The following is a 24,879-nucleotide window of genomic DNA, read 5'->3' on the forward strand; positions in this document are numbered from 1 at the left end:
AAAGAGCTCTTATCTGAAGACAAGACTCAGCTAAATATCTTTATATAGTTTTTAAAAATATTTGGTGTCAAATCCTATTTAATTTATACAAGGATATATATATATATATTTATCAATAACCTTCTTTTATATTTGATTAATTATATTTGTACTGAATTAAACAAACTATTTTTAAATGAACTAAGTTATATTGAAGAGATTCTTTACTCCTCCAGCTCCTACTTAATTTACAAAATGACTGACTGGGAGTAATTTCAATCCTACTGCTGTTAGATATATGTGTAAAAGCAGTGTCTTTCCCACATCACTGAAAAATCTTGAACATCTGTTTATGGCCTATAAAAATCAGCTCATTTTACAGTAGATGTATACCATTTCACACATGTTAACACCTCTGATTTACAAACACTGTGTCAGAAGCATTGTTTCAGCTGGAACTCTGAAAGTGAAGGTTAGCTGATTTTACGGTTTTCTTTGATACAAGAATTAACCTGACAAAGAAATAAGTTGATTATTCAGTATTCTCAGGTGGAGCTGTTTAGTTCCTCGCTAACAGACTAATCAAACTCTGAGGTCAGCCCCGTCCCTCCTTCAAACTAAGAGTGATGGACAGTTATAAGAATTGTGGTATGTTTATCCATTTGCGTTACCAGGAAGTCCTTTTTAATTCATTACTGATAAGCCTGATATGCAAATGACCAGAAAAAAATCAATGTATTATGTGACATGTAAGTTGCTTACTCTGCTACTGAATTGTTTCGTCTACTACCAATGATAAAGTCAGAAATAGTTATCAACAAATTCCTTTTTGGGGAAAAGCTTAACAATTAACATATACAATACTGCTGTAACAGCATTTGGCAAAAAATGCAAGAAAAATACAGACTGATTTGAAGAGAACTCTCCAACCCTTCTGCCACTAGTTGACAACAAAAAGCACTAATCATCTACAGTAAATCGCCCAATACCATCACCCTGGAAAATCTGAGAAAGGCTCAAAGTGAAATGCAAAAGGAGGTTGGAAAGCATGCTGAAAATTTTTGGCTGAAACTCTGCAATGAATTTTGGAAAGCAGCTGATAGCCACAGAATTTACCGAGGTTTCAAATGAGATTGGTCCAGTTATTTAGAAAACAGTTCCACTGAAAGACTTAAATGGAAATGGCATCACTGATAAACAAAAACAACATCAGGACTGGACTGAATACTGTGGAATTCTGAGACTGAAATCAAACAAAAAACTCAAAGGATTACCACAATTCAAAGTTATGATGGTTTTGGACAACGAGCCTACATTAGAAGATTTGCAGAAAGCCATTAAATTGACCCTGGGGAACAAGGCATCCAGCAGTGACTGTTTGCTTGCTGAAATCTACAAATGTGCCAACAGCAGAGTACTTGAAGAGTACTCCATGAAGTTATACTGCTCTGTTGGAAAGAGGAAGTGGTACCACAAAATTTCAAAGGTGCTTGTTTTGTATAATTATACAAAACAAGGGGAATAGAAGTGATTGTTGATGGTTATAGAAGTATTTCCCTGTTGAACATCAGAGAAGTTGCCAATTGCATTGTGTTCCATAGGCTGGGATCTCTAGGTCAGTGGTTCCCAACACAGTGCCTGCGGGCGCCATGGCGCCCCCCGAGGTTTATTCCAGTGCCAGCATGCATTTTCACAATCAGTAAAAATCATTATTCCATTAAAAAATGCTGTCACTGCTGATTGACCTCAGAACAGCAACACTTCAAAAAAAGTTTCATAGGCTGTACACAATGGCCGCCAAAATGGGACTGAGTCAGTCTGATTGATGCAGTGATGGATTGGTGCTTACAACTCCCTCCCCAAACAAAACTATGCACATGAGCATATCCAGGATTCTAAATTCTAAATATTAATATTCATATTGATGCCCGCTTCTTTTTCTTTTAATTTCAAATGTTGGGAACCCCTTCTCTAGGTGAAAGAATTTATCCTGAAAGCTAATGCAGGTTTTGCTCAGGATGCTACACCACTGACATGGTCAAGCAACTGCAAAAGAAATGTCGAGAAAAATGAATACCACTGTACATAGCCATCATCAATCTGATGAAGGCCTTCAACAGACAGACATGGTTCTTTGGATAAATCTGATACAGCCTATACCCCTTCAACAGACAGGGCCTTTTCACTATTGTGAAGAAACTGGGTTGTCCCCCCAAACTGTTGAACATCATTTGTTCATTACATCAAGGTATAAAGGCAACTGTAGTATATGAAAACAAAGAATCAAAATGCCTTTGACACTGATAATGGGGTGAAACAAAGGGAGTGTCTTAGTCCCAGTTCCCTTTAATATCTACCTTTTCATTCCTACTTCTTCATGCATTCAAAGACAGCATGATGGCATTTATCTTTGAAACACACTAGATGGACATTTGTTTAACATTGCAAGGTTAGAGCAAAAACCAAAGTCAAAGAGCTGGTTCTAAGAGATTCCCTGTTTATGGAGGATGTAGCCTTGATTGCCCACAGTAAATCTTCCCTGCAAAATTTCTTGGGCTGATTTTCTGAGTCACGCAAGAGCTTTGAGTTGACAATTAGTCTCAAGGACACTGCGATCATGTACCAAGGGGGGTGGCAGTATCTGACATCACTCCCGGGGGTAAATCTCCTGGCACCATTGATGGCTTTTGTTACTTGAGTTAAGACTGAATGGACTAATAGAATCAGAAAAGCAGCTATGAATTTCCACCCATTATAAAAACATGCATGGAATAACACCAAACTATGAACTAAGTACTTAAGGTAAAGATGCAAATCTATGAGACTTGAGTGCTGTCTGTGGCAGTGTGCCTCTTCAGGATTGGTTATGAATCCCCTGGATTCTCTGCTCTCACTTTCTGGGGGCAATGACCCCTTTAGTCTCCCACCATGCCTTGATGTTATTTGTATAGAAGGGAGGCTGCCCCAGGGCTTCCCAGATTACCAAGTGCATGTAGTCCCTGCCATATGGGCTAATTGCATGGCTCTGTTCCATCCGTACACCATCCCCCATGCCTCATTGATGTTTCCTTCCTTGTCTGTGGTTCGTGGGCCCCCTTTGGTCCCACACTCTCAGCCTCTCAATTTGGGCTCCACACCCCTCCCTGGGTACCTAGGGACCTCCTCCTCCCCTTTAGTCCCTCCCCAAACCTCCATGTTCCTTCTTGCTGTGCTCTCCAAGCTGATGTTCTAGAGCTTCAGTCATCCTGCTAAGGTCGTTTTCTATCAGCAGACTCCAAGATGTTATTGCTGGCTCCTTTCATGTCTGGGCTTATATCCCACCTAAGCCTAGCCTGCCTCCAAGGTCAGCTGACTCCATAATCAATCCTGGCTGTGCCTGCAGGCCACCTCAGTGCTAACCTGCCTGCTTCTTAAAGTGGCAGTAACACCAAGCCTTCTGCCACACTGTCATCCCTGCTTTATGGTTCAGAAACATGGACTATATATGGTAGGCACATCAAGATTTTGAACAGCTTCCACCTAAGATGTCTGTGTAAGACCTTGCAAATGAAGTGGGAAGACAAACAAAGAAAGAGATGCTAGAGTGTGCAGGACTGACACACTTAGAAACCACTATCAAGAAGAGGTTGTCATGGATTGGCCATGTCTGGAGAATGCGGGGAGACCATATCTCCAAGAATATTTTGTACACCTCTAGAAAGTAAGATCACCCTCTATGGCAGTACAATGATGTGTGCAAAAATGGTATGAAGTCATTCCACATCAATGTAGAAAGATGGGAGGAACACGCGGAATCCCTTCTGATCTGGAAAGAACATCTGGTACTGGGTGCAGAACAACATGAAGCTGCTTTGATCCAGAGGATGAAAGCAAAGTGAAAAAGAAAGCAGTGTGCTGTAAACTTGGACTCCAGCTCAGACAGCACATGGATCTATGAAACTTGTAACAAGCTGTGTTGCTCTGGAATTGGCCTTGCCAGCCATAGGTGGATTCATCAGGCACCTGACTAGACCACTTATGCATACACCATGGTCCAGAGGATCAACAGTTACCTACTGATACCAGTGAAAAAGTCAGAAATAGTCATCAACAAATTACTTTACTACCTGGAATGTTTAGAATTATAAACAGGAATTAAGGAAATAAATTAGAACACAAGATGAAACATTCAAATGAAAATATTTTGCTTGTTTGATTGAGAGTATGAGCAATATTTCAAGAATGAAGAACTAGAAGATGACATACGTAGACATATTTGGCCACAATGAAACTGCATATTTGCTTTGCTTAGTTATAACAATACATTAAGTAGTTTTACATGCCATAAACTTCTCACCTCAGACAAGCTCAATTATATATCAGTCCTCTGATTTTTCAATACTTTCGATGAAACTGCAAGTAAGGCAAAAACACTGCTTTTTCCCTTATAGTAATAGAAAAGTTACATATGCAGACTCCTATAGCTAAAGTACTGTAAAAAAGCCAGATAAAACAGTAATGTTCAATCCTGAGCCTGTAAACCATATCTGGCTTATGGGACCATGTCAGCCAGCCTGCTGGGCCTCCCAAGGGTCTGCAAATTTGACAGTAGGGAAGTGGTGGCAGCATTAATTGCCATTTGCCTCCTGCCAGATGTCCAGATCTGTGGGGAACCTGGCAGGCCAGACAAATTGCTAGATTGGGTTTGTAGTGTTGGGGTATTGTGGGACTGAAATCCAGTGCATGTGGCTGTGCCAAGGCAGTGTGGGTCCTAAACTGGGCATGTGGGGCCAGGCTGAGGCAGCATTAGGCCTTATCTGGGCATGCTAGTGTACAGCTGTTCAGGGCCCAATCCAGGCATGCCAATCCCACAAGGAATACAGCCTGCAGGCTGCTCCACACCCCTCATCTATGTGGCAGAGCTGAAAGGTTGAGCACCACTGAGCTAAAAAATCAAAAATGGCTCCATAAAGAAAAAAGCTCCTTGTAAACCACTCCAAGAAGGCCTTGATACTTACTTGGCAAAGGAGATTTTGAATAACTTCCTGTAAGCTGTCAGCTATTTTAAGTGCTAGAGATAGAGTGATTCTTTAGTTACATGTGCTCTGGAAAATAAATGAATCAATAAATATGCAAATCCACTGACAGAAACACTGATCAAATGCATAAGGGGAGGACAAGGTACTAATTCAATCCACTACTCAAATATCATATAAAATGTAAGCTGTCCCAGTAAATAAATGAGGACCTCACTGAACAATATAAAACTTGTTCCAAATAGAACACAGCCAAACCATTTTAAACTACATTTTTTTCAGATAAGTGAACTGATATTTCTCTGTCAAATCTGTGGACAGTATGAGTTCATTCCAGTAACAGTAAACAAAATAAAATTATATGTTTTAGGAATAAGACGTTAAAAGAGGAGTGAAATGTCATATATTTTTTTCAGAGAAAAGTGAAACTTCCCTTCAAGCTCTTAGAAGAGCATATTTTGGCTGGCAGTCTAAATAACTACTATTATAAATCTAATGTCATATAATAAAGACAAATGAAGCATAGCTTGTGAAGAAGAGAAAAAAAAAGAAAGCAAGTTGGTCAGGAAGCTCATTTGTATTCTTCGCCCATTTCATACTATCTATATATAAATGCACACACTATATTAAAGCATTAAAGTCAAAAAACATACTTAATAATACAAAGTACTGCATATGTAAGAGGAGACCAATTTATGGCTCATTTGGGAAATACAGCTTAAAATTCCATTAAGCCTTTGTATGTAAAATCACAGCCATAACATTACATTAGCAGAGACACTGATTTGGAAAATCAATTAAAATCCAAAATAAAGTACTTGATTGCCTACAAGTTAAGTGTCACAATACCTAACATTTAGACATCTGATCCTTAGAGCCAAACCCCAAAATAAGCTGCTTGACTCTGTGTGTAGTACAGGGAGAAGTTAGGCATCTTAGTAGGGCAATCCCAAAAATTTACAATCTAAACAGGAAACCATCTAAAGCTACCAACAAGAAATTTTGAAAATGGGAGTATGTCCAAATTCCTGCCACTTGCTTGTGCTCAGAACTGCAAGGAAGTCACTTTTTTCATCTATTTGGGATCCAGAACTGGAATCCTCCTCTCAAAACAATCATCTACAAATATATGAATGAATTAATCAGTGCACTCTTAAGAGTCAACCAAAAGCAATGATTGTGCAGTACTTAAACCATTTGTCCAAGAAGTGGAAGACCTGGAATTTGTTCTTTCCCAGCCTTCAGGGTTTCAAATCCACATCACCTACCATCCAAAATGGCCTAGCCACTAGATTGAGTCTGTGCCAGAGCATTCTCAAATTTTCATGATGAAGCTGAAATGCAGTAAAGATTCATAAAGCTGGAAGGAAAGCAAACCAGAGGAAACAAATACTATGTCTAGTGGTGAAGTCAGGAACCTTAAAAGAAGTCCTTAGTGCTGATCCCTGCTTTCAAGTTTCTTTCTATGATCACTGGGAGGGCAGGGGGCACGCCTTGGTGTTTTTTTGTTTGTTTCTTATTGGTCTTTGTTTCTTTTTATCTAATGGCCATTTAATGTAAGATATATAAAGAGTGGATAAAAGGACCAGAACCACAGGATTTCAGCTTCTGAGCTGGTGCCCTAACCACTATATTACATGACCATACTACCTTCTCTATGATCTCCATTGGCTCCATTCATCTTACCCAGTTTTCCAGTTTGAACTAGAAGAGTGAAGGATTCTCACAGGACAGGAGTTGGCAACAAGTGGCCCAGGGGCCAGATACAGCCCATGGAGCCACTGGATTTGGCGCTTAGAGCCTGAGGGTTTTGCCTATGTCTGCATCTGCATGGGGTTAAGCAGTGAGGAGCTGTGTCAGAGTCCAGCAACATTCAGCTGAGCACTTGCTCCTGCAGCCCCCTTACCTCCCCCTGGCTGCAGGGTGGGTGCAGCTTCCAGCTGGTGAGGAGCTGCACTGGGGCTGGGCAGCCGGAAGCTGTATCCACACTGCTACCACTTCTCCCTCCCCACTGCCACTCAAATGCAAGGCTGAAGCTGCGGCAAAGCAGACAGCTTCCAGCTGCCTGGCTCCAGCAGTGCATCCCACTAACTGGAAGCTGTACCCACGTTCCAGTGAGGAGCCAAGGAGCTGGGAGAAGTGGCAGTGGCATGAGTGCAGCTCCCAGCTACCTAGCCCTGGCACAGGCACAGGGAAAGCCCTTGCCAGAAGCCACCCAGACCATGTCAAACTGGAACTTGACTATTCCAGTTTGTGGAAGGTTGATGATAAATCTGATTCTTCTCAGGCTAGGGAGGAAATTAAACCAGGTCTCTTATTTTCTGAGTGTAGGCTCTAAGCCACAGGCTATTAAATAGAAGGTAGAGCAACTCTTCCTGTCCGGCTGTGTTTTAAAAATAAAACCATCACACTGAAATTTTGTGAAAAGCCCAGCCTGCCAATGTGTGTTAGGCATGCTCAAAGTACTCCTATCAAATCAAACCTGTCAGGGTGCCCCCCCGCCTGGCTCCTGTATCTCAAGGGAACTTAGGCAGGAACCTAAGTACTCAGGCCAAGGTTGTTCTGGGTATGCATACAGAGAGCTACAGGCTCCCGGGGAATTTGCAGGTGTCTTTCAGGTCAAAAAGAAGGGCAATAAATGACTATATGTACCTGCAGAGTTAGGCAGCTGCTGAATGGGAGATGTTGGTGGGGAGAAGTGAGATTATGATTCTGGACCTATATTTCATTTAGTGCCTGTGTCCTTAAATGGGTCCAGTCTTGTGTCTCTTTTAATTCAGTAGGTTTTAAAACATGTACTTAAAAATCAGCAAACATGTAAGTGCTCTTTTCAATAGGGCTCCAATTCCTGAATGGGGCTAGTATTTTTTCAAACTATAGATCTTCTTGAGCACATCTACAAGTGCATTAATGCACGTTCAATCTAGTACCTCCATTGTGAGGCATTAGGAAAAAAGTGCATTAGCCTGTCTTAATGTGCATTAACTGAAGAGCACAGTTTTTAAAGTGAAGCTTAATGCACATTAGCCGATTTTAATGTGCATTAACTAAACAGAATGTTTTTTTAGAGCATTTTTATATGTGCTGTGTGACATGGCACTGGGAACTTTAATTAATTAGCAAGCCACCCTCATTAAAAGTGCCTATCTGTCACATGTATCAGTGTCCCCCCCATGCACGCCCACACTGAAAAAATGGCGGCAAGGCACTTTGAATTAAAGCTCATCAATCGTGTTTTATTTCAAAGTGCCCTGCTGCCATTTTTTTCAGCATGGAAACTTGCTGGGACATTGGTACAGGTGACACGAAAGGCTGCCAGAGCACATCAATTTGCACACTCCGATTAATCGAGTCTGCTCCAACATGCTGGATTTCCAGCATGTTGAAGCAGAATCCGTGCACCTGTATAGGAAGGAGCCTCTAGTGATGCTTTAATGTGCAATAAAAATAGGCTAATGTGCTTTAAAGCACACTTGTAGATGCACCACTTCTGCTTGGGGAAATATACTTTTGCAGTTTATGAAAATTTTAATGGGGCTTTTATGTCTATAAGTAATCAGGGGCTTAAAACCAGGCATAATAATTTAACACTTTGGATCACTTTTTTTACATTGCTGTTGGGACACTTCATGTAAAGCGATGTGACACCCTTATCTATTGTACGACTGAATGCTATTGCAGAGGACTGGTCATGATGGTTCAGAAAGTCCCTTGTATCTCTCTTGTAGCAAAGACTCTCAGGTAAATATGGAATATTGTGGGCTCTGCTTCAATGCAGCTTAAAAGCAGTTGATCCTTTAAAAGAGTAAAAGAAATAGGCTAGAGACATGGGCTACAAAGCAAACATCTTTTACAAAGAGAAATGCATCAGGTGTATTCTTTCACCATGAAAACTGTATGATTTGATTAACGTGATTCAGGAAGAGTTGTGTGCCAATGGAAACCCTCCACTCACCTTCCTTAATGCCAAGTTGAATAATATGGCTAGAAAGGGGATCCAAACAGAGTCATTGGGTATACTTTGTTACCATGCAATACCAGGTATGGTGTCAGCAATGAATAAAATAATCATATATTATCCTCACCCCCAAAGGGACAAGTTTAACTGAGATCCACTTTAAGTTCTTACAAAACTGTACTCAATTTAAAGTACTATTTTCATTATAAACGGATATATATAAATTCCTAGGATAAATCTCCAGGGGCCCATTTAAAATTTTAGTGATTTAAATTATGTGTGAAAGGCTTTTAGTATTTTGCATCAGCTACAATTGTGCATCTTAGAGGAATGTACACCCTAGAGATGGTATTAGCATGTCAAAGTAATTGCTTTGTATGAGAGGAGGCTCTGAAGGAAAGGAAGATGAAATCAAATTTGTATTCATATCCTCAATTAATCCCTAATACTTTTTGAGCTCAAAGGTTACATGAAAGTTTTGAAAACAGCTCTCTTTAATAAAAGAACAAGGTAACCCCTGTCCATTAACCTTCTAGTCAATTCAAATTGCTTTATTGGCACCTGACAGTTTCATTTCACTTCAACAGGCAGCTGAATCACAGTTTTACTTCCTCTAACAGTTTGGTTTTGCTGTATTACCAGCTCCAGGTTTAACTTGTATTTCTCCGTAGCTTGGATTGAATGAAATGAGACTTTCAGATCAAGCTAGCTAACCTTAAATCACTTGGGTGTATTAACTTTAGTTAACCGTTTCAATGATGACAAGCTCTGAGGAGGATTAAACATGGAGATTTTCTAAAGATTATGAAAGGATGGTGTCCTGGGGATAGTGAGAAGAGGGACCGGGAAGCCCCGCCCATGGGGCACAGCACAGGAAGAAACATGAAAAGAAAGAAAGAAATACAAAACGGCTACTTACCTGCAGGAGAAGTGACACCGGAGGATCGAAGAAAGAGCCCGCACAGTTTACAAGCCATGCCTTTATGCAATTAAAACCGGTGGGTGACGTCACGAAGACACACCAACCAGCAGAGATAAAAGCGGCCACCAGCAGTAAGGCAGAGAGAGCCAGTAAGGAGGCAGAGGACACCCATGCCAACCCCAGGAATAAAGCTGGCCAGCTCAAGGGGGTCTCAGGCTTAGAGCCCGAGCCAGCTAATTATCCTTCCCCCAAGGAAAAAAGTGGGGTACAATATGGCATGAGGAACATCCACGCTACAGAGGCAGCTGTGTCAAGATCTGGCATCCTGCCAGAGGTTGGGGTAAGGCTGGGGTGTAGGGAAGGTGGAGCCCCACAAACATCCTGCAAGCAGAGTAGTCATCCCTGAGGGCACCTTCGAAGCCAAGCCCCACACTGACGTAACATTCAAAGACATGGCAGCTGAGTTCAGAGAAGTCCAGAGGGACAACCAAAGCCCACCTTGCAGAGTCCATGAAGCTGAAGAGTGTACGCCCCTTTCAGTTCGGGCCAAAGCGGCATGCAAGCAAGGGTTCAAAGCCAGGTGGGTGCAGATGAGAATCCCCACAAGGACTTTACTTGAAGGTAGGTAGATAGGCATAATTTTTGGAGCACAACATAAATGTATATTATACTGTCACAATATGCAAATATATCTAGGATACTGAAAGCTCGTGCAAAAATTAGTTTGAGTAAAGAAAGATTTTAAGGTATATATAACATAAATATAAATTGCACACTATTACATCCCAATCTCACCCATTATATATATCACAACACAGACACGTATATAATATATATATGTATTTAAATATAATGTTTAAAAAATTATGGTTGCAAATTTAAGACCTGCAAAGTTAGCAAAAGCCAGTCTTAAGTTTACCTATGCAATATTAATGTGGCACCTTGGTATGTATTTACTACGATACCATCTTTAATTACCCTATACTCCTTCCTCATTCAGTTCACCAAATGGTTGCTGCTTACTGAATGAGCAGCTATTCAGTATTTTGCTTTACTTTTATTGTATAGCCCTGCACATTATTACTGCACACTATTCAAAGCATGTTCTGAATATAAATTTGTTGAATTATCTGAATTATTAATTTCCTCATAAGCTCTATCACAGGGCTCATCACTACTAGATTTCAATGCACAAACATAATTTTTACAATAATCCTGTAAATCAGTTTTACAGAAAGGGGTATACACAGGCAGGGACTAAAGCATTGAGACATCAATATTAATTAATTACTTTGGATGTCCAACTGGAAATGATTGGGTGTGATTTGGGGTGTCCAACTGAAGATGTCTAAAACCTAATGTTTTGAGAGTTTAACAGCAGATAGTACTTTGTTTGTTCAGAGCACAGCTCCCATTCACTCCAGCCCCCCACCCCCACTCCTCGCCATGCAAGCAGCGAGTAGGGTAAAGCCAGTCAGACCTCAGCTGGGGTCCCCGTGCCCATGCCTAAGGAGAGACAACAGAGTTTATTTCCCCTCCCTGCCCTCCTTCACTTGAGGCACTGCTCAGGCAAGTATCTGGCCATGCCTCCCCACTCAGGAACAAGCCTGGGAAGGGCTGTTTCCCCCCGAACACAACCCATCTGAGGTCCCTGCAGGCCAGGGTGGGGATTTAAAACTCTTCCCAAGCATACTTAGCATCCTTCTGGGGAGGCTGGCCATGCCCCTCAGGTCAGAGTCCCTCCAGCCTTGCAGCTGCTGCAGAAGGGAAGAGAGTGCTCACTGTAGTGCTTCCCAGCTTCTAGCCTGAGCCACTGCAGGTGTGTGTCTGCATTTCCAGAATCAAAAGTGAATGTATATTCACTTGCAAATTGGTTCAATCTACTCAGGTTAGACTAACTTGCAAAGATTGAATCAATTCAGGCTCAGGCTTTTTTAATGTCTGTCCCTGCATGGCTCCCTGAAGCCCTCAGAGTCATTTAGTATACACCTTCCAACCTCTGCAACAAAACAGGAGTCCTACAAATCACATACATGACCTTGATCCATTCTCTGACAAACATCCATCTGATTTACTCATCAGGAGTGTAGGAGGGAAGAATAGCATTTGATCATGTACTTAAAGAATGTATCATATGTCTGCATAAGGGTACCAAATTCATTTTTGTGCAGGCAACCTTAACTGCGACATTTTCTACCATGTGAGAGCTTGACTACATAATCTTAACATTATGTTCTCAGAAGCTTTTTAAATATAATTACCAAACTGCTAACTGAAGTTAGGAGTTAAAAAAAATTCCTGGAAATTGCATCATAAACACCCATAGTGATTCCCACATGATTTCATCAGAGTGAGAACACTAGATTCACAACACAGACCTTTGGCACTTGACCTATTAAAGTAATTGATAGCACTAGTAGGTTGTTGGTGTTAGAAAAGTTCCTAAAAGCAAAAAAAAGTCATATCAGATAATGTACTGGCAGGGAGGGATCCAGGATTTCCCAAAGCAGGGTGCAAGAGCAGCACCCCTAGCTCTCAGCCTCCTCACCCCTACTGATGCAGGTAGACTGCTCTTGGGAGGTTCCAAGGTGTTTTTTTTCAGTCCCTAAAGCAGGTGAAAATCCCGCATCTCCTTCCTCTCTCCCCTCCCCAGCCTGCAGCAGTTGCTTTTCCTGTTGTTTCCTGCAACACACATGTAGACGCTGATGGGGCTGGCTGGGACATGAGGGTACTTCGGGGGAGAGGCTGCCAACTTGCTAACCCCATACTATAGCACCCTCATGCCCCAGCTAGTCCATCCACAATACATTGAGCCAAGGTGGTGCAGCTCTGACTGGCAGGAGGTCCCGGGGGGTCAGCCTACCAGGCTGGGCCTGCTCTGACCCAGCTCAACATGCTGCAGAAGGCCCAGCTGGAGCATAATGGTGCTTCAGGGCAGGGTTAGTTTGCAGATAGTTCCCACATTGAAACACCCTCATGCCTCAGCCAACCCTGTCAGCATCCGCACATGTATTGGTTAGGGACAGGGATTCAAAAAGCCTGAGCCTGAATTGATTCAATCTTTGCAGGTTAGTCTAACCTGGCTAGGCTGGACTGGTTTGTACCTGAACAAACATTCTCTCTGGACTGAGTAAATTCAGGTGCATGCCTGCAGTGGCTCAGGCTAGAAGCCAGGGGGCTAAAGCACCCCTCCCTTCTTTCCACAGCAATGAGCTGAGGAGGCTATGGCCAGACCACCACAGGACTCTCTGATTAGGGAGGTCTGCCTGCATGATCCCAGACTTTTCCCCAGTAGGAGTGTTGCTAGCTCCCTGCTAGCACTCTGAGGCAAGGGGTGGGGAGTGCAGTGCATGCATCTGTTGATGATACACAGCTTTTCAATTTCCCTCTCCCTGATTCTTTATGCTGTCTGCAGCAAACTGACAGGCAAACAAGCTAGCAGCACTGATACCAGTGATTATCACTTCATCAGCAAAACAATAGGCTCTCTCTGTTACTTCAAACTCTTCTTAAACAGCTTACTGGCTGACCTGTTGATTAGCTCCAGATAGTCCTAAGCAGTCACTGTGCTGTCTGACTGTCCCAGTGAAGTTGGAGATATATACACACAGCGACACCTCTCAGCATTAGCAAGCATACCATGTGCCATGGGGATGGGGTCCATGTTGTGGGAGATGGGACGTGGGAAATTCCTGCTTAAGCAGTGTGCAGTAGGGAGTGGGGGGGAAAGGAGGGCAGGGGGAAGCCAGGCAGACTTGCTGTGTCTGCAGTCTGTACCACAGCCCCAGCCAGCGAGCAGAGGGAAGGGGCCAGCTCTGCTATGGAGCAGAGAGCCCCGCCAAGCCCAGCAAGCATGTCAGGATGCTGGGGGTGTCTGGTTAACCAGCAAGGGGTTTGGGACAGACATTGCATAAACTGGTTTAAGCCATATCAGTTGAGTCTGATACTACATTCAACCAGGTTTAACTCAAACCAGTTTCAGCTATTTTTGAACTGGTTTAGGTACAGTGAACATCTGTTCCATTACAAGTTTAAACCAGTTTCTGATCACTTAAATCAGTTAATGTGTAATGTCGGTCCTATTGTGGCAAAGTAAATAACTGTGCCATAAGATACTACTTGTGTCTGGTAGTACTATCCTATGGTGGAGTTAATTAATTTACTCTGTTCTAATACCACTGCATGTGTACATGGTGACATTTTACTGCAGAGCTAATTAGTCAACTGCACAGTACACATCTTGTATAGCCACACTCAGCATCTATTATTCAAACAGGTTATATCAGATCACTAAACCCCAGTGCGGGACATATTTAGAACACAAGGAGAAATAGTTTCCATACTCTTGACTTTATTACCAAGCACTTCTCCAGACTCCAGTAGCTGGGAACAATAAATGTTGGGGGGAGGGGTGGAAATCCTGCTCAGGCTTTGTAACTAGGGTGGCCATCATAGAGGACAGTCTGGTTTTTCTTTTGAAGAGAAAAATAGAGGACATACAGCTGCCTGGTTTCGTATCAATAGAGGACAGAGGGGACAGAGTAGCAGAAAACTGCAATGTCCTCTATGATGGCCACCTTATTTGTAACCCTAAGTTGGAACTAAGTTTCATAGTTTCTAGGGTCGGAAGGGACCTGAGCAGATCATCTAGTCCAACCCCCTGCCATGGCAGGAAAGAATACGGGGGTCAAACGACCCCAGCAAGATGTTCATCTAACCTCCTCTTAAACACCCCCAGGGTAGAAGCCTGCACCACTTCTCTTGGAAGTTGGTACCAGACCCTAGCTGCCCTGACCGTGAAGTAGTGCCTCCTGATATCTAGCCTAAACCTACCCTCTGCCAGCTTGTGACCATTATTCCTGGTCACTCCTGGTGGTGCTTGGGGGAACACTGACTCCCCCAGTGCCTGCTGATCCCCCCTGACTACTTTATAACAGGCCACAAGATCCTCCCTCAGCCTTCTCTTGTGGAGGCTGAACAGGTTCAGGTCCCGTAGCCTCTCCTCATAGGGCCTGCCCTGTTGTCCCCTGATCATATGAGTGGCCCTCCTCTGGACCCTCTCCATGCTGTCGACATCCCTCTTGAAGTGTGGCACCCAGAACTGGATGCAGTACTCCAACTGCGGCCTGACCAGTGCCACATAGAGGGGGAGGATCACCTCTTTGGACCTGCTCAAGATGCATCTGTGGACACATGACAAGGTACGGTTGGCCTTCCTAACTGCCTCCCCACACTGCCGGCCAATGTTCATCTTGGAGTCGATGACCCCAAGATCCTTTTCTGCCTCTGTGCTGACAAGAGGGGAGTTCCCTAACCTGTAGGTATGGTGCCGGTTGTTCCTCCCGAGGTGTTCATCAGTGGCAGGGTGATGACCTTGCACTTGTCTGTGTTGAAACCCATCCTATTCTCATCCGCCCACCCTTATAACCTGTCTAGGTCTGATTGTAGCCTGTTGCATCCTTCCAGTGTGCCCACATCCCCCCACATCTTAGTGTCATCAGCAGATTTGAACAGGGTGCTATTTACCCCCTCGTCCAAATCACTGATGAAGATGTTGAACAGTGCGGGCCCGAGGACCGAGCCCTGCGGAATCCCACTGCCCACATCCTTCCAGGTTGAGAAGGACCCATCCACTACCACCCTCTGGGTGCGGCCCTCCAGCCAGTTGGCGACCCATTTGACTGTGTGGGTGACTACACCACAGCCCCCCAGTTTCTTAATGAGAACGAGATGAGAGACAGTGTCAAAAGCCTTCCAGAAGTCCAGGAAGACTATGTCCACTGCTACCCCTGCATCTAATTATCTGGTGATCTGATCATAAAAGGCCACCAGGTTGGTCTGACAGGACCTTCCACTGATGAACCCGTGTTGGTTGCCCCTAAGCATGCAGTCCCCTGCTGGCCCCTCATGGATGTGTGCCAGCATAATTTTCTCAAACAGCTTGCCTAGGATTGAGGTAAGACTAACCGGCCTATAGTTTCCCGGGTCCTCCTTCCTGCCTTTTTTTGAAGATAGGAACCACGTTGGCCCTCTTCCAGTCCTCCGGTACCTCACCAGAGCACCACGAGTGCTGGTAAAGCTGTGCCAGGGGACTTGCAATGACCTCGGCCAGTTCCTTTAGAACTCTAGGGTGGAGATCATCCAGACCGGCTGACTTGAATACATCCAACCCCTCCTGAAGCTCCCTAACTAAATCCTCGCTAACCTGTGGCCTAGGTGTGCCTCCCCTGGGGCCCGAGGGGGGCCCAGCAGGGAGGTGGCTGTTCTGGTCCCTACTTAGGAAGACGGAGGCAAAGAAATCGTTAAACATGTTAGCTTTGCCGTCTGGTGTGACGACCAAATTTCCCAACGCGTCCTGCAAGGGCCCCACATTACCTGGGACCTTCTTTTTACCCCCTATATATTTTAAAAAGGACTTCTTATTGTCCTTAATCTGGGAAGCTAGTCCCAGTTCCATCTCTGCCTTGGCCTTCCTAACTACTCCCCTACATCCCCGAGCAACTGCAGAATAGTCCTCCCTGGTGATGACCCCTTCTTTCCACTGGGTGTAAGCCTCCTTTTTAGCAAGGAGACATTCCCAGATGCTTTTGGTGAGCCAGGGAGGCTTGTGTGCTCTCCTGCTCCCTTTGATCCTCATTGGGATTACCTTCCTTTGGGCTTGGAGGATCATCTCCTTAAGGAGCGACCACTCTCCTTGGACACCTGGCTCCCCTCCCCTCCGGGACCTCAGGGCTTCTCCAACTATCCTCCTTAGCTCGTTGAATTTTGCCCTCCTAAAATCTAGGGCTGCTGCCTTACTGCATGCCTTTGCCACCTTGTGCTGGATGGTGAATTCCAGCAGGCAATGATCACTGTCGCCCAGGTGGTTGAGCACCCGCAGCCCCCTCACCAGGTCATCACCCATGGCCAGCAGTAGGTCCGACAAGGTGGCTCCCCTGGTGGGGCTGTGCACCTCCTGGGTTAGATGGAGGTCCTGCACTCTGGCCAAGAACCTACATGAGCGTTCAGACCTGGCTGACTGTTCTTCCCAGCAGATGTCTGGGTAGTTCAGGTCCCCCATGACTACCACATCCTTAGCCTTCACTACCTCTGTGAGCTGACCCAAGAATTCCTGGTCAAGCTCTTCTCCCTGGTTGGGAGGTCTGTAGTAGACTCCCACCATTAAGTCTCTTTTCCTCGACTGCCTTGTACTCTAACCCAAAGCACTTCAGAGTGCCCCTCCCCTGACTCCTTGCTAATTGACGAGGATGTGTATTCCTCCTTAATATAGAGTTCCACACCCCCACCTCTCTTTCCTATCCTGTCCCTCCTGTACAGCCTATAGCCTTTGACATTCACCGCCCAATCATGCGTTGTGTCCCACCACGTTTCCGTAATCCCCACTATGTCCGGGCTGGTGTCATATTTCAAGAATTTAGCTGTTAAATTCTAAAATTTCTTTACTGAGCAGGTAAAAACTGATTTTCCAGTCTTCTAACATGAGGCAGATTTTGTGGAGTTGGCAAAAGGCACAATTCTAATACAAATGTCAAATCCCTGCTTCAAAGCCAGGGGCCACAGAGTTTTTCAACAAAAGAGTTGAAAGTATATCTTGGCACATTCAAAATAATTTCCCCATAATATTTTTTCTGAACCACTTTTGCTGAAAGGTTAAAAAAACAAACAAGCCTGTGGACCAGCACAAAACCTGAAAAAAATTAATATAAATGGTAAAGTTATATGCAACTGAAAATAGGGTCCTTTAACGGATAGTGCAGAGCAACTGTAGCAGGGCACTGAGGTGCCTGCTACTTGTAGAGCAGTAATGAAGGAGCCCAGGTGCAGGTTGCTAGGGCAACCAGAGGGAGCCAGGAACCCACCCCTGTTACTGGTCAGCTGACTGGAAGGGGCAGGGCCTGATTCCTATTTAACTCTCAGGCTGAGACCAGGCAGGCAGATCTCTGCTGGTGGTCAAAGGGGAAGGAGCTCTGCCAGAGCAAGGAAGGAGAAGGGGCCAAAATGCATGAGTAGTGGTATGGATGGAACACCCTTGGGGGTGGCTTGAGGGATGTTGTAGCTGACTGGCAGAAATTTATGTTATATCCTAGGGGCTTGAGTTTTGTGTTACTGTTTACAACCGGTGGTTTGGGTGAGGCTATTAGGGGTTGGAGGAGGCCTCAATGGGTCCACAACAGTGTAGGGACCCAGGTGCCAGAGAGGGTGCAGTATTGGGGTGTGCTGACCCCAAGCATGTGGGAAACCACTGCAAAGGGGGTGTGCCAACCTGAGCATCAGTGAGGGTGCAGCACTGGAGGGGTGAGCTGACTCAAGCACCACAGGAGGTGCTTCATTGGAATGTACTGACCTGAGTGCCAGGGAGGACATAACATTGTGGTATGCTGACCCTGAGCCCCAGACAAGGGGGGCGGTGATGAGGGCTGCAACTAATACCAACCAATGTCTGGTACATCAGCAAGGCTTGGAGTGTTGTAAAAGGGTGGTTGGAGCCACACATAGCCCATAAGGCTGGGGTGTGCAGGAACACCCATTAGCAAAAGAGGGCTAATGTACAGGAGGAAAACAGTGTCCAGGGAGACAAAGAGGCAGCCTCCCTATTGTATACATTAGACATGAAAGATGTGGCGGGGAAAAAATTAAGGGTGCTTTGTGGGCAAATTGGACTCGGCAAGGGACCCTAGGGGAGAGCACGGCAACCCTAGAACTCCCCAACTGTCACAGCACCCTTAACTATGAGGTTCGTCTTGAATTGTTATGATATAATATTGTCTTTCAGAAACCATGTACTGTTCTTTGAGAATTAAGAAGTAACCTTGCAAGGATTAAAGTACTTATGAGGTGGAAAGTTAAGAAAAAAAATAGGCAAAACATTTAGAAATAGCTATCTGCTTCTGAGGAGGCAGCTTAAGAGATGTGTAGGCTGTTGCAGCTTTCCTTGGTGAATCTGACTTGAGACTGTTCCATATTTTTCCCAATCTACAGACTGCCAAATGGTTCATATTACACATTATTACATCTATATCACTTGAGTGAATTTGAAAAGAGAATTCTTAGGAGCAATGACATGTACTCCTTTATGCAAGCAAGATATGCCATAACAAAGGTGTCCTTTTACAGACCCTGCATGTGTCCACTGTGCAGTACAAGGCAGCTGGATTCACACGTTGTGCTCCTGTCATAAAGGTAAGTGATCTAGCTATGAGGTACCAGGCAGTGGGAAGTGTTTTTTTTTTTGTTTTTTTTAATTTATAAACCTTATGCCAGTTATTAAACTTAATTGTTGGGATACGGGAGCAGAGCAAGGAGGAAAAGCAAGAGAATTGAGTTCTTGATATTGAAGAAGGACAGAACTGGATAAGTAAAAGAAAGGAAGAGAATAGCAAGGAGACTACAGGAAGAAAAGTGGGAGGGAGGGGTCTGCATAGGAGGGAGGCAGCAGAAGGTCAAAGCTGCCATCCACTTAGAGAAAAGGAAACACTTTCTGAAGTAAAAATGGAAAAGAGATGGTCTGATGACACTGCCTGTGTCAAAAGGGTCATTGAATATGTTGCTGGTTACTGCTGCTGCATTTGCTCAGAGGATCATTCTCACAGAGCTGCCGTGCCCCAGGGGGTAATCCTTGTATCGGGGATTTCACTACTGCCCAGTATGATTTCTTACTATCAGTCTTACTATTCATTTCCCAAAGTTCATCTCAGTTTCAAGGCTGTGCCTACTTGTAGTTCCCTAGAGAACGGTTCATTATTCTTTCCTTATACCCCCTCATATATTTGTAGGATTAAGTAACCTACATCATAACACTCTGCCTTCATGAGGAAAATCATTAAGTTAGCAGTAGCAGGTAGAGCTAAGCTAGTGTTTAGTATGCTTTAGGCAAAATAATAAGCAATAACAGCTTTCTATGCCACTTAGAAAATTGTAAGTAAAATGTGCTGAGAACATTGAAAAAATATCTAATATAGGCATGACTAGAGATAAGGATTCATTTAAATTACACAAAAAAGCCATGCAGATTAGTTCTGATCTCTTAATTCAAAAAACTCTTTTAGTCTGAATAGAACCAGAAACTCAAGTTTTCAGGGAGAGTTCTTCAGGTCAGAATCACTTAACCTTACTCAAACACAATACATACACTTGGTATGTAAATATTTAAGTAATGCCTGTTGTTTAGTTTTACACTTCTGAATAACTTAATTGTTGTGAAAACAAATAAGCAAGGTCCACATGTTTTACATATAGCACCTAGAGATGCTTAGTCACTTCTCTTTTAGAAAAGGTCAATCCCTTCCCTAAAGTAATCTTATTTTAGTCACAAGTTGGGGAAACACTGAAACCAGAAAAAGAAACTAAGAAAAAGGCAAGTTATTTTCCTCCCATTGATACAAATTGGTGTAGCACCATTAAAACCAATAGGGCTGCACTCGGCACTGGCCTTAGGGGTGGGCGATGAGGATGATCACCCAGGGTGCCATGGTTGGGGGGGGGAGGGGGTACCAAACACCAAACTGCCCCCGCCAATCTCCACCCCAGGCAAGATGAATGATGCCCAGCCCAGCTCAGCAGGGACCAGCTGAGCCCAACTGTCACCCTCAGTTCCATGGGGTCCCCTCATGTACCCCTGGTTCAGTCATCCGGGGCAGCATCCCTGCCCTCCCCATTGCCCCAAGATCCCAGCGTGGCATGACATGTGAAGGGAGACAAGGTGAGGGCCGGGCCAGCCCTTCTGCCTCCTAAGTGACTCCCAACTTTCCATTCCTCCCTTGCACAAACTTTCCCGTCCCAATTTCTGGCTCTGCTCCACTTCACACACCCATCCCAGCCCAGTCCAGCCCACCCTGCACCCTATGGAACATGGAGCAAGTAAGTACTCCACTCCAATGCTCACCACACCATTCTCTGCCTAGGCAGCCCCAGCTCTATACAAGGCTCAGGCAGTGGCAGGATGTGTCCCTAACCTGCCATAACAGCCCTCTGGGCACAGCCCACCCATGCAGCCCACCAGGGGGCACTGTGGGGTAGGGGCAGAGCAGTCTGCCCACACCTTGAGGTCTGGTGCCCCTGAAACCACTGCTGAGCCAAACCAGGAAGTAGATTTAACAGACATTAGGGGCTGAAAGGGATCTTATGAGATCACTGGGACAAGCCCCCTTGCCATAGGCAGGAAGTGTGCAGGGATCAAATGATCCCAGTAAGATCTGAATCATCCAGGCCCATCCCCACCCCACCAGCTTGGCAATGGCTGCCCCGCTCACCCCAGCTCTGCACTTTAAAAAAACAAAACAAACAAACAAAAAAAGCCCTGACTTGGCAGATTCTGCTGGGTGGGAGGAGGGAGGGACGATCCCTGATGCTCCCGACTGTCCCACGTTGCTGTATGGGTGGTTCTGCACAAACCTCCTGCCCCCGTCCCATGGCTGCCCCACCTGCCGCAACTCTGGCCCTTTAAGAAAATCTGATTTAATTGGAATCTGATTCGATTCACAGATTCAGCCACTGAATCGGGTTGAATGTCCTCCGAATTGAATCGCCACCCAAAGCTTCATGCAGCCCTACAAAACATTTTGGGTTTGGGAGGAAATAACTGTTCTTTACCTAGATAACAATGACAATTTCTTTTTTTCCTTTAACTAAAACCATTTTTTTTTTTCTTCCCTAGTCTTTCAGTTTGACCATGAAATAAAAAATATCCATTACATGCCTAGCACTGTACCAAATACAGATCAAGGCATTCTCTTACCCTGTTCTTAGCACTTTGGCTACCTCTTACTCCTCTACAACTTCCTAAAACTCACTATTATAATTACCTCTTACCCAAGGTAGGAAGAATGGCACCTCACAACCAGTGTTATCCCAAAACCATTTATGAATTTTAGATTTCAATCATTGGAGGAAAAAACAGCTGTAACCTTGGGAGCAGGGACTAGAACTGAAGGACCATCAGTACTAGGATGCAGTCATGCTTTCTCTTGCTTGACCTCCTTCTAGCCCTATGAATGTTACTGCACTCTGTCCAAGTTTCAGCAGGAGAGGTGGAGGGTGCCTTTCCCCATATCCCTCAAACATAGCAGCTAGGCACTGTCCTGGGAAGAGAAAGATGTAGGTTTGACTTCCCTCAGGTAGAAAGGTGCATAAACCTCAGGTCTTGTACATCCTGGATAATTGCTCTAACCATGAGCTGGCAATGTGGGAGAAAAAAAGACTACTGGGATTCTAAGATATATTAGGTGACCAGCAGCTGGGCTGATTGGATGTTAGGGAAGTGTCAGGAGATGTGGGACTTTTTAATATGGACCACAAGTAACCGTGCATAACTTTGCTTTTTATATTTTTTTTTTTTTCATTTTCCTCTGAAGCATCAGAGATTTGGTGGAGTGCACCGGTGGTTCTCTTGGTGCTAAGAAGCCTCTCAAGTGCCTGATTGCAGTTTGATCAACAGATCAGATTGAAGACTGACAGATTTGGGCTCAGGAAGTAATTTTCCTCTAGATCAGATAGGAAAGTGTGTTGGGGACAGAGGATGGGAGAAGACCTATAGACCATTTCCTAGGATAAGCAGGGAATAGTTTACATCAGCAGAGCTCAACCTATTAGAATTACCAGTTAGTAGGGAGGAAGTGAAAGTGGGAGAGAGGTGGCTGCCTGCCATAGGGGAGAGAAGTGGGAGAGAACAAAGGGCTGTGGAGGAGATCTGCAGCACAGTGCAGGGCAGGGAAGAAAATATGCTGGGCTGAGGTGGTTGACACTGATCCCCCATGCTGCAGAATGGACCTAGTCACTTTATGGCATGTGGGCTGAATCTGGCCCCTAAGCTAAACACCACTGGTTTACCTAATACATTCTTTGCTGTTAATAGAGTCCTTGGTCTCATACTTTCTTCCTGTGGTATACTAAGATTGTATAAAACTGGGATTGTTAGTTTTACAACACCAAGGAGCAGGACTCTCCCTAAGGTATGGTGGATTGGAGTGACCACCTCAGACCCTGCACTTTGGGAGACCCCTCAGAGCTTGACAGAATGCCCTCTGGCAGGTCCCATCTGGTGCTGGTGGCTCCACCCAGCACCTTTGATTGGGAGGGTCCCATGGGCCCCTCATGGTGTTAAGGGGGCACTGCACAGGCTGATTTATCCTGGGTGGATTGGTCATCGTTCCTCCCATAGGGCCTGCCTGGAGCTGGTGACTCTGCCCCATGCCACAGAAGAAGTGTGGAGATTTCCCCCCACCTTGGCGTGCTGGAGACCCCAGCCCATGCCCTACTTTTGCGGGTGTCCCACAGGCCCCGTGCAGTGTTAAAGAGGTCCTGCACCGGCTGATTTGCTCCTGACTCTGCACCCCCCCTAGGATCAGTCCTGCCAAGGAGTACATTTTTCATAGATTTCATAGATATTAGGGGCTGGAAAGGACCTTGTTAGATCATTGAACCCAGCCCCCCTCCCCCCCCATGCAGAAAGTCAGCTGGGGTCAAATGATCCCAGCAAGATAAGCATCTAATTGTCTTTTGAATGAGTTCAGAGTAGGTGTTTGCACCACCTCTGGGGGGGGAGTTTGTTCCAGACCCTAGACACATGCACCATAAAGAACTTTTTTCTTATATCAAGTCTAAATCAGCCTTCCTGGAGTTTATGGCTGTTAGATCTTGTTATACCTTGGGGAACTCTGGTGAACAGTTGTTCTCCCAGGTTCTGATGTACCCTTTTTATGTAAATATAGGCTGCCACCAAGTCCCCCCTGAGCTTTCTCTTCTGTGGACTGAAAAGTCCCAAGTCCTTCAGCCTCCCTTGTATGGCCTTCCCTCCAGCCCTTGGATCATATGAGTGGCTGGACTCTCTCAAGCTTCTCCACATCCTTCCTGAAGTGGTGGCCCCAATATTGGAAGCAGTATTCCAGCTGTGGTATTACCAGGGCTTAGTAAAGTGGGAGGATGACTTCCCTGGTTTTGCTTGATATGCATCAGTGGATGCACACCAGAGTTTGGTTAGCTTTGCCAGCCACAGCATCATATTGGTGGCTCATTCATCTTGTGGTCAGTCAAGACCCCCAAGTCCCTTTTGGCTGTGGTGCTAGTGAGCATAGTGCTGCCAAGTTTGTAAGTGTGCTGGGGTTTCTTCCTACTGAGGTGGAGCACCTTACACTACTCTGCATTGAAAGCCATCAGGTTTTGATCAGCCCACCTTGAGAGAGTGTCCAAGTTGGCCTGAATCCCCAGCCTGTCATGCGATGTGACCACCCTCCCCCCGCATAATTTGGTATTCTCCATGAACTTGGTGAATTCACATCCAGCTCCCAAATCCATATCATTAATGAAGATGTTAAAGAGTACCAAGCCCTGAGGGACTCCACTGGTCACCCTGCACCAGGTTGATTTGCTTTCTTCAACTAGTACTCTTTTAAGTCTGACCCCATAGCCAGTTGCCTAGCCATCAGATCGTATGATAATCAGGGTCACAGTTTCCCAGCTTAACTATGAGAACATCATGGGGAGCTAGGTCAAAGGCCTTCTTTTAGTTCAGGTATATGATGTTCATATCATCTCCCCTATCCAGGGCACATGTTACCTGGTCATAGAAGGCGATGAGGTTGGTCAGGCATGACCTGCAAATCACAAGGCCATATTGGCTGGCATTCAGAAACTTGCCTTCCATCAGTCTGGTGTTGATGGATCCCTTGACAATTTTCTTGAGGATTTTTCCAGGGACAGATGTAAAACTGATTGGTCTATAGTTCCCTGGGCCAACTCTCCTCTCTTTCTTGTAGATAGTGACCAAATTGGCTCTTTTCCAGTCATCCAGGACTTCACCTGAGTGCCACAATTTTTTGAATTTCTCTGCCAAGGGAGATGCAATGGTGTCTGCCAGCTCCTTCAAGACTCCCGGGTGCATTCCATTTGGGCCCACAGACTTATGAATGTCCAGCTCCTTAAGGTGTTCCCTCACCTGACCCACACTGATTTTTAGGCTCGTTGCCCACTCCTGGAGGGTTTATCCCATTTCTGACTGTGAGTTCCTCCGG

General features: G+C 44.9%; 1 protein-coding gene across 1 annotated transcript in view; it reads right to left on the minus strand.

Moving 5' to 3' along the window:
• FRK (fyn related Src family tyrosine kinase) overlaps window positions 1-24,879 on the minus strand; it is a 90,381-nt gene that overhangs the window by 47,915 nt on the left and 17,587 nt on the right. The gene's annotated exons all lie outside the window — the stretch shown is intronic.

Source organism: Crocodylus siamensis, chromosome 1 (assembly GCF_052110815.1).
Source record: "Crocodylus siamensis isolate JL-2025a chromosome 1, ASM5211081v1, whole genome shotgun sequence".
Taxonomy (NCBI): domain Eukaryota; kingdom Metazoa; phylum Chordata; order Crocodylia; family Crocodylidae; genus Crocodylus; species Crocodylus siamensis.